At 38.2% G+C, this 9,339-nt stretch overlaps 1 pseudogene; it reads right to left on the reverse strand.

Moving 5' to 3' along the window:
* Positions 1 to 8,653: 8,653 nt before the first annotated feature.
* On the reverse strand, positions 8,654 to 8,771 carry LOC124778734 (annotated as a pseudogene).
* Between the last annotated feature and the right edge of the window lie 568 nt (positions 8,772 to 9,339).

Raw genomic sequence — 9,339 nt, forward strand, 5'->3', positions numbered from 1 at the left:
TAACACACTCCCCTTTCGCTCACAGATCGACTGAGAATTTCAGTAGCTGCAGATGCCTCCATACCATCACTTGTTCCTTCATAATTTCTGACACAGATATGCCCTTCTTCATTCCCTGATTTACACTTACAACAATGTTTAGTTAAAATCTGGAAATCTATTACCTTTCCAGCATCCACACTGGTCACCATAGCAACAGAATTCTTAGAACTGTAACTGCACTTCTGCCAAGTGCCATCAAAAGCTACTAGCATGTCAGTCATACCATCAATTATTTCAACACCTTGGTTTGAAGCACCCTTCACATGCAACAGATTCTACAGCAGCTCCAAAAAATCCTGCATACTTGTCGATTTTACAAGGTGGGCGTGACATATTCATCATGGCACACATTGTTTCTGCTGTAGTGTGTCCTTTGCCAGTAGCTCTCGATCTATAAAACCACCTAACATTTACTTCAAAATAATTATCTTTACACTTATCAGAATTCCAAAATGAATGAGTATATTTACAACTGGCACAATCAATGATAAGTTTCCAGGCTAGTCCATTTGATACCTCAGTGTCTTCATGTTAACTAACAGTGACTCTCCACATATTTTACAACACACACATTCAACTAACACCCATGTTAGGATGTGTAAATCTATCAGAATATAACCTAACCTACCACTTACATCACTTTCGTTTTGAGAAAACTGTGTGTCACAACGTTTTATTTTAATCTTCGAAGCAGTAATGGGTGTTTCTTAGATACTGACGAGTTTCCTGAATTTCATTGTCTGTAACTTCACACTCCACATACTGAACACAATGTTTCCCTTTATTCGAAAATCTATTACCATGAAACCCACGTTTCTTAAAAACACTTCGTTTTGGCGTCATACTTTACTTTTTGAGAGATTTACCAATCTATTCGTCACTTTTCCTCGGAAAAACGTTAGCACTTTGACATACAACACCTGTTTAGACCATGAAACCATACGATACTGTTTTTGACAGTGCTGCCAATACAAAACACGTAATTTAACCTCTATAACACAGCAATCCACAGCCTTCTATAAAAAAAATTACCAATTTTATTAGATCTTGAAGTAATGCACATAAAAATTTTAACATTTTCAACTGTTGTAGATTATACTTAAAAAATAAAATAAAATACCTCTCATGTGAGTTTATAAGTGATATATATACATATCATTTTATTAGGAAAATTGCAAATTTTATAATGAGATAAAAATCCGAAAACGTGAAAAAAGATTTTCCATTCTAACTCCCCTTAATGTTCAGCAATTAGAATTGGCGCTTTTTGCGTGATTCTCTGAAAATGGATTCACCCCTAATTTTGAAAAAAAAACACTGTATTCATTGCTGTCAACAAACAGAGACATATCAACAGTTAATGTAGCACATGAACAGGAGTCAGTAAAGAGGGTAGAATGCTCTAAAAATGTTTGCATGTACATAATTACGAAAACTTTGAGTGGAAGAAGCATATTACTGAGCTCCATAAACAGTTAAGTTCAACCAGTTTTGCCATTGGTATAATTGCTAGTCTTGAAGCAAGCGAATTAACCTCTTGACCTATTTTGCATATTTCTACTGAATAATGTCTTATGGAATAGGTTTTTGGGGTTAACTTACAACTATGAAAGAAAGTACTAATTGTGTAAAACCGAGCAATAAGAATAAAATTTTACATTCACCCATGGTCGTCATGTAGGTACCTCTTCAAGGAGTTAGGCATCTTAACTGCATCGCCACAATACAAATATTTGCCAGTGAAATTCGTCATAAATAATCCCTCAGAATTTGAGAAGAACAGTGATGTCCATACTTTCAATACTATAGGAAACAAGCATGTTATTAAAGCTGTCAGTGGCTCAGAAAAGAGTTCAGTCTACAGCAACAAGAATTTTATATCATTTGCCCAACAACATAAATGTCTGACAGATAGCAAAGAAAGTTTTAAATTTAACTCAAAATCATTTCTTCTAGACAACACATTCTATTTTATGGACAGTGTTCTATTTCAAATTTGATAGCCTCCAAATGACATATGGAACGTGTAAATAACTATCATTCAGTGTCTCCTCCCATTGCAGTCCTCTTCAGTTGACATCAGCCTTTACCTGGTGTCTACATCATGCTTAGTCTTTTAGTTGGCATTCTTCTAGATTCTGTTCATTCCAGAGATTTTCTTGGAAGTCTTTCATGTTCCATTCTTTGAATGTGGCAAGACCATTTGAGCCTATTTCCCTCCATAGGTTCATTTAGAGAACTGATCTGAAACGTGTTTCACATTGTTTCATTCCTTATCCTGTCCCTTCACGTCTTAGGCAAGATCGTTCATAGAAGGTACATCTCCAATGCTTGTATCTACTCAAATCTTTCATTGTCCAAGTCCATCATCCTAATCCATTGGTCAAAACTGAGAGAAAATGTTACTTCTGTATCATTAACTTTGCATTATTAGGTATTTTCCAAATCCTAATTATGTCCAATTCACAAAAATAAAATTTTGAGCCATTTTCTATCCTCTCCAAAATTTCATCCTTGATGTTCCATTTTTTGGTTACATACTTCTTCGAAATTTGAAGGCATTCACTTTTTTAATGATCTTTCTATTACAACTTACATTCTTTATTTCATAATTTTTCCTGATGATTTTCACTACCTCACTTTTTGTTAAGCTTATTATCATGCCTGCTCCTTCACTTACCCTCTGCCAGGTATTTAGTTGTTCTTCCAGTATCTGTACATTGTCATCGCAAATCATCACATCGTCTACATGTTCTATGATATTTGTATTATCTGCTGTTGTTTCTTGGTGAACTTTCCTGGTGATATTCGAGAGCAGTAGTGAGAGCTCACTTCCTTGTCAATCCCTTCTATCTGTCCAAAATCCTTTTTTGCCACAGAGTAACAGTAGAATTGATGGGGAATGGTGATGGTGGGACACTACTGCAGGCAGGCACTCTATGTGAACAGTCTGTGTTGGCGTGTATACACGTTTATCTCTTTGTGGATACGAATGTTCGTTTTATTTTTATTGTATCCAAAGTTGTGATTCATAGGGAGTGTTATTCTTCTCTTGGTGCTTTTGTGATCATTGAGCTACTTTTCTCTTTTCTTTATGCACCTCTGTAAAAAATTCTATTCTTGGAGAGTGGGACTGGTCTTTATTCTGTTATTAAGGCATTAATTGCCGTTTCTGTTTGATTCCGGTGCCTTTCTTATGTTAAGTGTTCTGCATACATGGAATGGGTGCACTCACTCTTCAATGCTCTTTTGTGCTCTTTGTATATAATATTAGATTTTCTGGTAGTTACCCCAACATATTTGAATTTGCAGCTGTTAGAAAATAACTGATAGATCAGTGAAGTGTTATGCTTACCTTTTTCTTCTTTCCCTGTTTTTAGTTCTTTTAAACAGCACTTCTTCCTTTAAAGATAATCTTAATTTCATGTTATATTTACAGATATTCTTAATTTTGTGTATGAGTTATTTGCGATATGTCATTTTTCGTGTCCTACTACTCATGTTGAGATATGAGTACACTTTGTGTTACGTATTGGTATGTGTGGATTACTCTTATATTGGGTATTTTATGAGTGTATCTTTCTGTTAATGTTGTGCGCTATCTAAAAATTCATTGTTTTGTGCCCTATTTATGCCCGTGTTCATCTCCTGATCGAAGTAATAACTGAGCAAGACTGCAAATATTAACATCAAAACTTAATTAAAGTGAGCAGACAAATCTCATGTACTGAAATTTGACATATACCTGCTCAACACAAAAAAGAGGCTGCTCGCTTTACTATGAAAATATTTTTATGCTATCTCAACAGTTCACTGTTGTTTTCCGATCTTAAACCGTGTTCTTAGGCTACGATCATTTCAGATTCCTCGGGTAAAGGACGAGTCGTTCACCACTGTGTTGTAACGGTTCGCCGGAAGGAAAAAACGGCGGTGTTTTTGTGTAACATTACGGAAGGCACCATGTAGAGCGTTTGCAACGGAGGAAGGGATGCAGACGTGTGTGACGTAAAATGGTTAACGCCGAACAATATTACAGCATTGAGACAAAGTCGTCACAGCGAAATAACAGTCACAAGCTTTTTTGTTAAAACGTTTTTACTAGTAATATCATAAGAAACAGAATTCGCCTTTCAGCACTACTCTGTGGAAAAAACGTCCTTGTTACGTCAATATTACGAACAGGCACACTTTTATCTTGGGCTTAGAAGGGATAGTGCATGGATCTATAATAGTCTCAGTCTGTGGAATAATCGTATTGGTGCTAGAAACCTTTAACGATTGTCGAAAGTTGATTTAGTTTCAACGGCGAAATTAGTGTCAGCGAGTGAACACTTCACCTCCGAACTTCTCTAAAGGATTCTAGAAACATATTCTTTAATGAAAAGGTATAAAAACCATTATTTACTTTAAACAGTGACTGATGTTTTATTGTGCCAATGAACTACGCCCATAGGATCTTGGTAACGACGTTTGCAGGATGTTTCAACGGCCGAATCTGCAAGCACGGTCATTTATTCTTTGGATAACAATATTATCAGGTTTACTGATTTTTATGAAATTCTACGGTGCCCTAAATATCATCAAATCTCATCGCAGGACTGTAATTTCGGTACACAGACCCGTTGATTCTGTGACCACAAGTAAAGCACCTATCTAAATTGCAGACGACCGGAGAATTAATGTAGCGGAGTCGCTGTTGAACTACGAGATCTTCGGAACCAGCACGGCGATTTCTAGGAAGTTTTCATATTATCAGAAGCAATCCAACAATAAAGACAGTTTTAAATAATTAATTTAACTCAAAATTAAACCTCTAATAATAATATTTTTCATAATAATAAGAAACAATAATATTCTGCTTCTACACCCATACTTCCTTCGTTTTTACTCAGGAGGATGGTAGCTCGAACCACTGCCAGACCACCCAGGTTTTGGGTTTCCGTTGTGTAAGTAGGCTTGCCAGAAAGTCACTCCGTTTAAGTGTGTGAAGGGGAGGAGTCCCACCTTGTGCTCTGTCCGTGGGAAAATTAATTACGACTTCCGGTCTCAGTCTTGACCGCATAAGGCTCTCGAAGTTGTCTGTAATTGCAGGTGATTCAAAATTGATTAATGAAGAAACTGAAGACGTGGACAGGGGTTAAAACACACAGTGACGAAGGTTAACAAAATTATGCATATATTTATACAGAGAACGCGTACATCACCGAGAACAACTTTCACAGAAGTACGGATGCAACTACGAATTCACTGCAGACAATCATACGCAATGTACTGACACTCAAACGGAAACAGACATTGTTAACACAGTGATTTGAATGAACATCACTACTCTGAAATTCACACTTATGTGCTCGGCAGAAGGTTCTTCTAACCACCTTCGGAATATTTATCTGCCGTTTTACACTCTAACAACTCGTAGGAAAAATGAACACTTAAAATTTTCTGTATAACTCTGGCTTCTCTTATTTTACTATGATAATAACGTCTCCCTGTGTAGCTTATCGACAATAAAATATTGTCGCATTCGAAGAAGAAAGTTTGTGATTGAAATTTCCTCGAAAATATCTCGTCGCAACGAAAAACACTTTTGTTTTATTGACTGCCAATCCAAATCGCTTATAATATCCGTGACAGTTTCTCCCCAATTCCGCGAAAATACAAAACGAGTTGCCCTTCTTTGGACTTTTTCGATGTCCTCTGTCAATCCCATCTGGTAAGGATCCTATACCGCACACCAGTACTCTAGCAGAGCACGAACAAGCTTAGTGTAGGCGGTCTCTTTAGTAGGTCTGTTGCACCTTCCAAATGTTCTGCCATTTTTTGGTTTGCCTTCCCCACAACATTATCTATGTTATCGCTCCAGTTTAAGTTGTTCGTAATTGTAATTCCAAGATATTTAGTTGAATTCACAGCCTAATTTGTGTGATTTATTGTGTAATCGAAATTTAACGGATTTCTTTTCATACTGAGACTTTTACTTCTCCAGAGACAATTGCCACTTGTTCCACCATACAGATATCGTGTATAAGTCATTTTTCAATTGGTTTTGATTTTCTGATATCTTTACTGGACGGTAAATAATAGCATCATGTGCAAAAAACCTAAGAGGGCTGTTCAGATTGTGTTCTAAATCGTTTATATAGATTAGGAACAACAGGAGGCCTATAACACTTCCTTGGGGGACGCCGGACATCACTTCTGTTTTACTCTAGGATTTCCCGTCGATTACTACGTACTGTGACGTTTCTGATAGTAAATCACGAATCCAGTCCCACTACTGAAGCGGTTCTCTACAGGCACGCACTCTGATTAGACGTCTCTCGTGAGGAACGGTGTCAAAAGCCTCGACGGAATCTAGAAATATGGAAGCAATTTGAGATTCCCTGTCGATAGCACTCATTACTTCGTGCGAACAAAGAGCTAGTTGTGTTTCACAAGAAAGATATTTTCTGAACCTGTGCTATGTGTCAATAGCCGTTGTCTTCGAGATAATTCTTAATGTTCGAATTCAGTATATTTTCCAAAATCCTTAACAAGTAGTGAACAGAGAGTGGAGGGCAATGTGCCGTTACTGTAGACGCCAAATTTAAACTCTGCGCAGTGGATACTGTTGGGGGAAAGCTTTCTTTATAAGGTAGAGAGATTTGAGAGATCACTGCAGTCGGTTGCCGAAGTAACAAGCGGCGTGGTAGTGATGCTGAAGAGGGATTACAGCATACAGTTAAATCTCGCCGCGTTAAAACGATGGTGCTTTATCGCAGGCGTCATAAAGCATATCTGTCCAAGGTAATGAACAGTAAAACCGTAACGAGACTCTAGGCGGCATGTGTCCGGGGCAGAATGCGATAAGTGTGGCGTCTTCCGAACGTGCAAACCGCTGATGTCTCAACAAAGACAATAGGATCAAGTTTGTTGACTTAGTCAACCAGGAGATACGCGATCAGTTGTAAATTTTTTATTTGTGTTAGGGATTGAAACCCACCAAGTCAATATCCTGCATGAAGTCTTCTTTATTTGGATGGATTACCAGTTTCGCCTAACAATCTATCCATCTCCCGATCATAAGACATTCGTGATTAGTGCTGACGTCATTACGGCTTCGCACATCGTTAAAATCTGTCTTAATGACAACATCCATACATGACGTAACTAAAAACAGCTTTGCATCATTCGTGCAAAGTGTAATTTAACGATGATCAGAAAAAAAAGGCGTTGTGCCCTTGAAATTCAGTAAATGCCACAATACATATTAATACAAAGGAGAAAAAGCCAACGTTCCAAATTTCGCTTTTATTTGCTTTATTTACTTCAGCTCGGGACCCGTTTACACTTTGTTATACGGGTATGTTTATCTTGACTTGGTTCCGAAATACCATTTTCACTGTCTGGGTCATTTGAAAATGGGTCCCGACCCGAATCTAGTCATCAAATAAATAAAAGTGAAATTTTCAACTTTGGCTGGTTAACACAATTCGCTGCCCTGCAATTACTCCAGTATACTGGAAGTTCGTAAATAAACAGCTTTTACTTAATCTCGTAACAGATATCATCATACGAAAGTTGCTACCACGTACTACATGTGAACAGTATTGCAGCTGATGCCTATCACAACGTTTAAGAAAGGCAACGTTCGGCACGTACATAATACACACATGTGTGGCCGATATTGTAGCGAAATGGGGACTGACGACCATTAAGTTCTGGCAAGTTGCCTGAGGCGAAGATCGCTATGTGACGCTAGCGGCTAGCGCTATGTGACGTTCATGGCTACAAGTTCTAACAAGGGACATTGCGAAAATGTATTTAAAATTATATAGCTTGTCTTATAGTTTAAACCAACAGGACTTTAACAACTAGCATGATTGGAATCTACTGGTGCTATACAAACCAAGCGATATGGTTTTATGTAATAGTTTATCGTATTTGATACTTTACAAGGGACTGTCAGCTTTTGCCCGTGTCTCAAAATATTATTTTTGATACATGTCTGAATTATGAGGAACAATTTCCGCTGCCTCTTCTCTGTATTAAAAAATATTTTCAGTTTTATAGGCGTCGTTCAACAACGAGCGATGAAAAGCTATTTTTAAATATGTCATTTATGGATGTTGTCATTGTAAGAAAAATTTTAACGATGTGTGAATGAACAGAATCAAGAATGTTTTATGTGATTCTTCAGTTTCTCCCGGTGTATTTGTTGATCTAACAGTCTCCGGGTGTACTGCCGGTTGATAGCGCCCAACGGGCACAATATTTCGGCGATAGGATGTGTCGCAATCTCCAAGTGCGCTCACGAACTGAGTACCCAACAAGAAATCTGCCACAGCTCTGTACCAACAGATTACAACACGACAAAACACACACAAGGCAAATTTAGTTTCAATGGATATTTCCATACTAAACTAAGAAAACCTAAACTCCCCCCCGAACAGGCAACAAAGGCCCAACAGTACCGACCGGCCACCATGCCATCCTCAGCCCACACTGTATGCGTATATGGAGGGGCATGTGGTCGGCACACCCAACTGTACGTCAGTTTCCGAGCCGGAGCCGCTACTTCTCAATCAAGTAGCTCTTCAGTTTGCCTCACAAGGGCTGAGTGCACCCCGCTTGCCAACAGCGCTCGACAGACCGTATGGTCACCCATCCAAGTGCTAGCCCAGCCCAACAGCGCTTAACTTCGGTGATCTGACGGGAACCGGTGTTACCACTGCGGCAAACCCGTTGGCGTGTTTCAATACAACATATGAAAACACATCCTAATCTTGTCTATAAAACCACATATAATAAAAATAACAATATTGTAAGCCAGCATTTCTCCAATTCGTCCCTCACTGTCTGTTCCCTTCTAGTCATCCATTTTGATTTTGTTTACTTATTTTATTGTCTTTGTCAATTTATTCCAAATTGCTATTTAATTTGTTATTTTATCATATATACATAGTCCCTAGAGTAAAGTATAATAGTCCATACTTAATTATACATGGCGCAGCTTATGTACATCCAACTATGTTACAAAAGTCAGTCGGCCGGAGTGGCCGATCAGTTCTAGGCGCTACAGTCTGGAACCGCGCGACCGCTACGGTTGCAGGTTCGAATCCTGCCTCGGGTATGGATGTGTGTAATGTCCTTAGGTTAATTAGGTTTAAGCAGTTCTAAGTTCTAGGGGACTGATGACCTCAGAAGTTAAGTCCCATAGTGCTCAGAGCCATTTTTTTTATTGTACCTTGCCCCCTATGTGTAATTACTTGTTCAAACTTATTCATTTGTACTATATCTTCTTTGATGTTGAAAGCA

This window comes from Schistocerca piceifrons, chromosome 2, assembly GCF_021461385.2.
Source record: "Schistocerca piceifrons isolate TAMUIC-IGC-003096 chromosome 2, iqSchPice1.1, whole genome shotgun sequence".
Lineage (NCBI taxonomy): Eukaryota > Metazoa > Arthropoda > Insecta > Orthoptera > Acrididae > Schistocerca > Schistocerca piceifrons.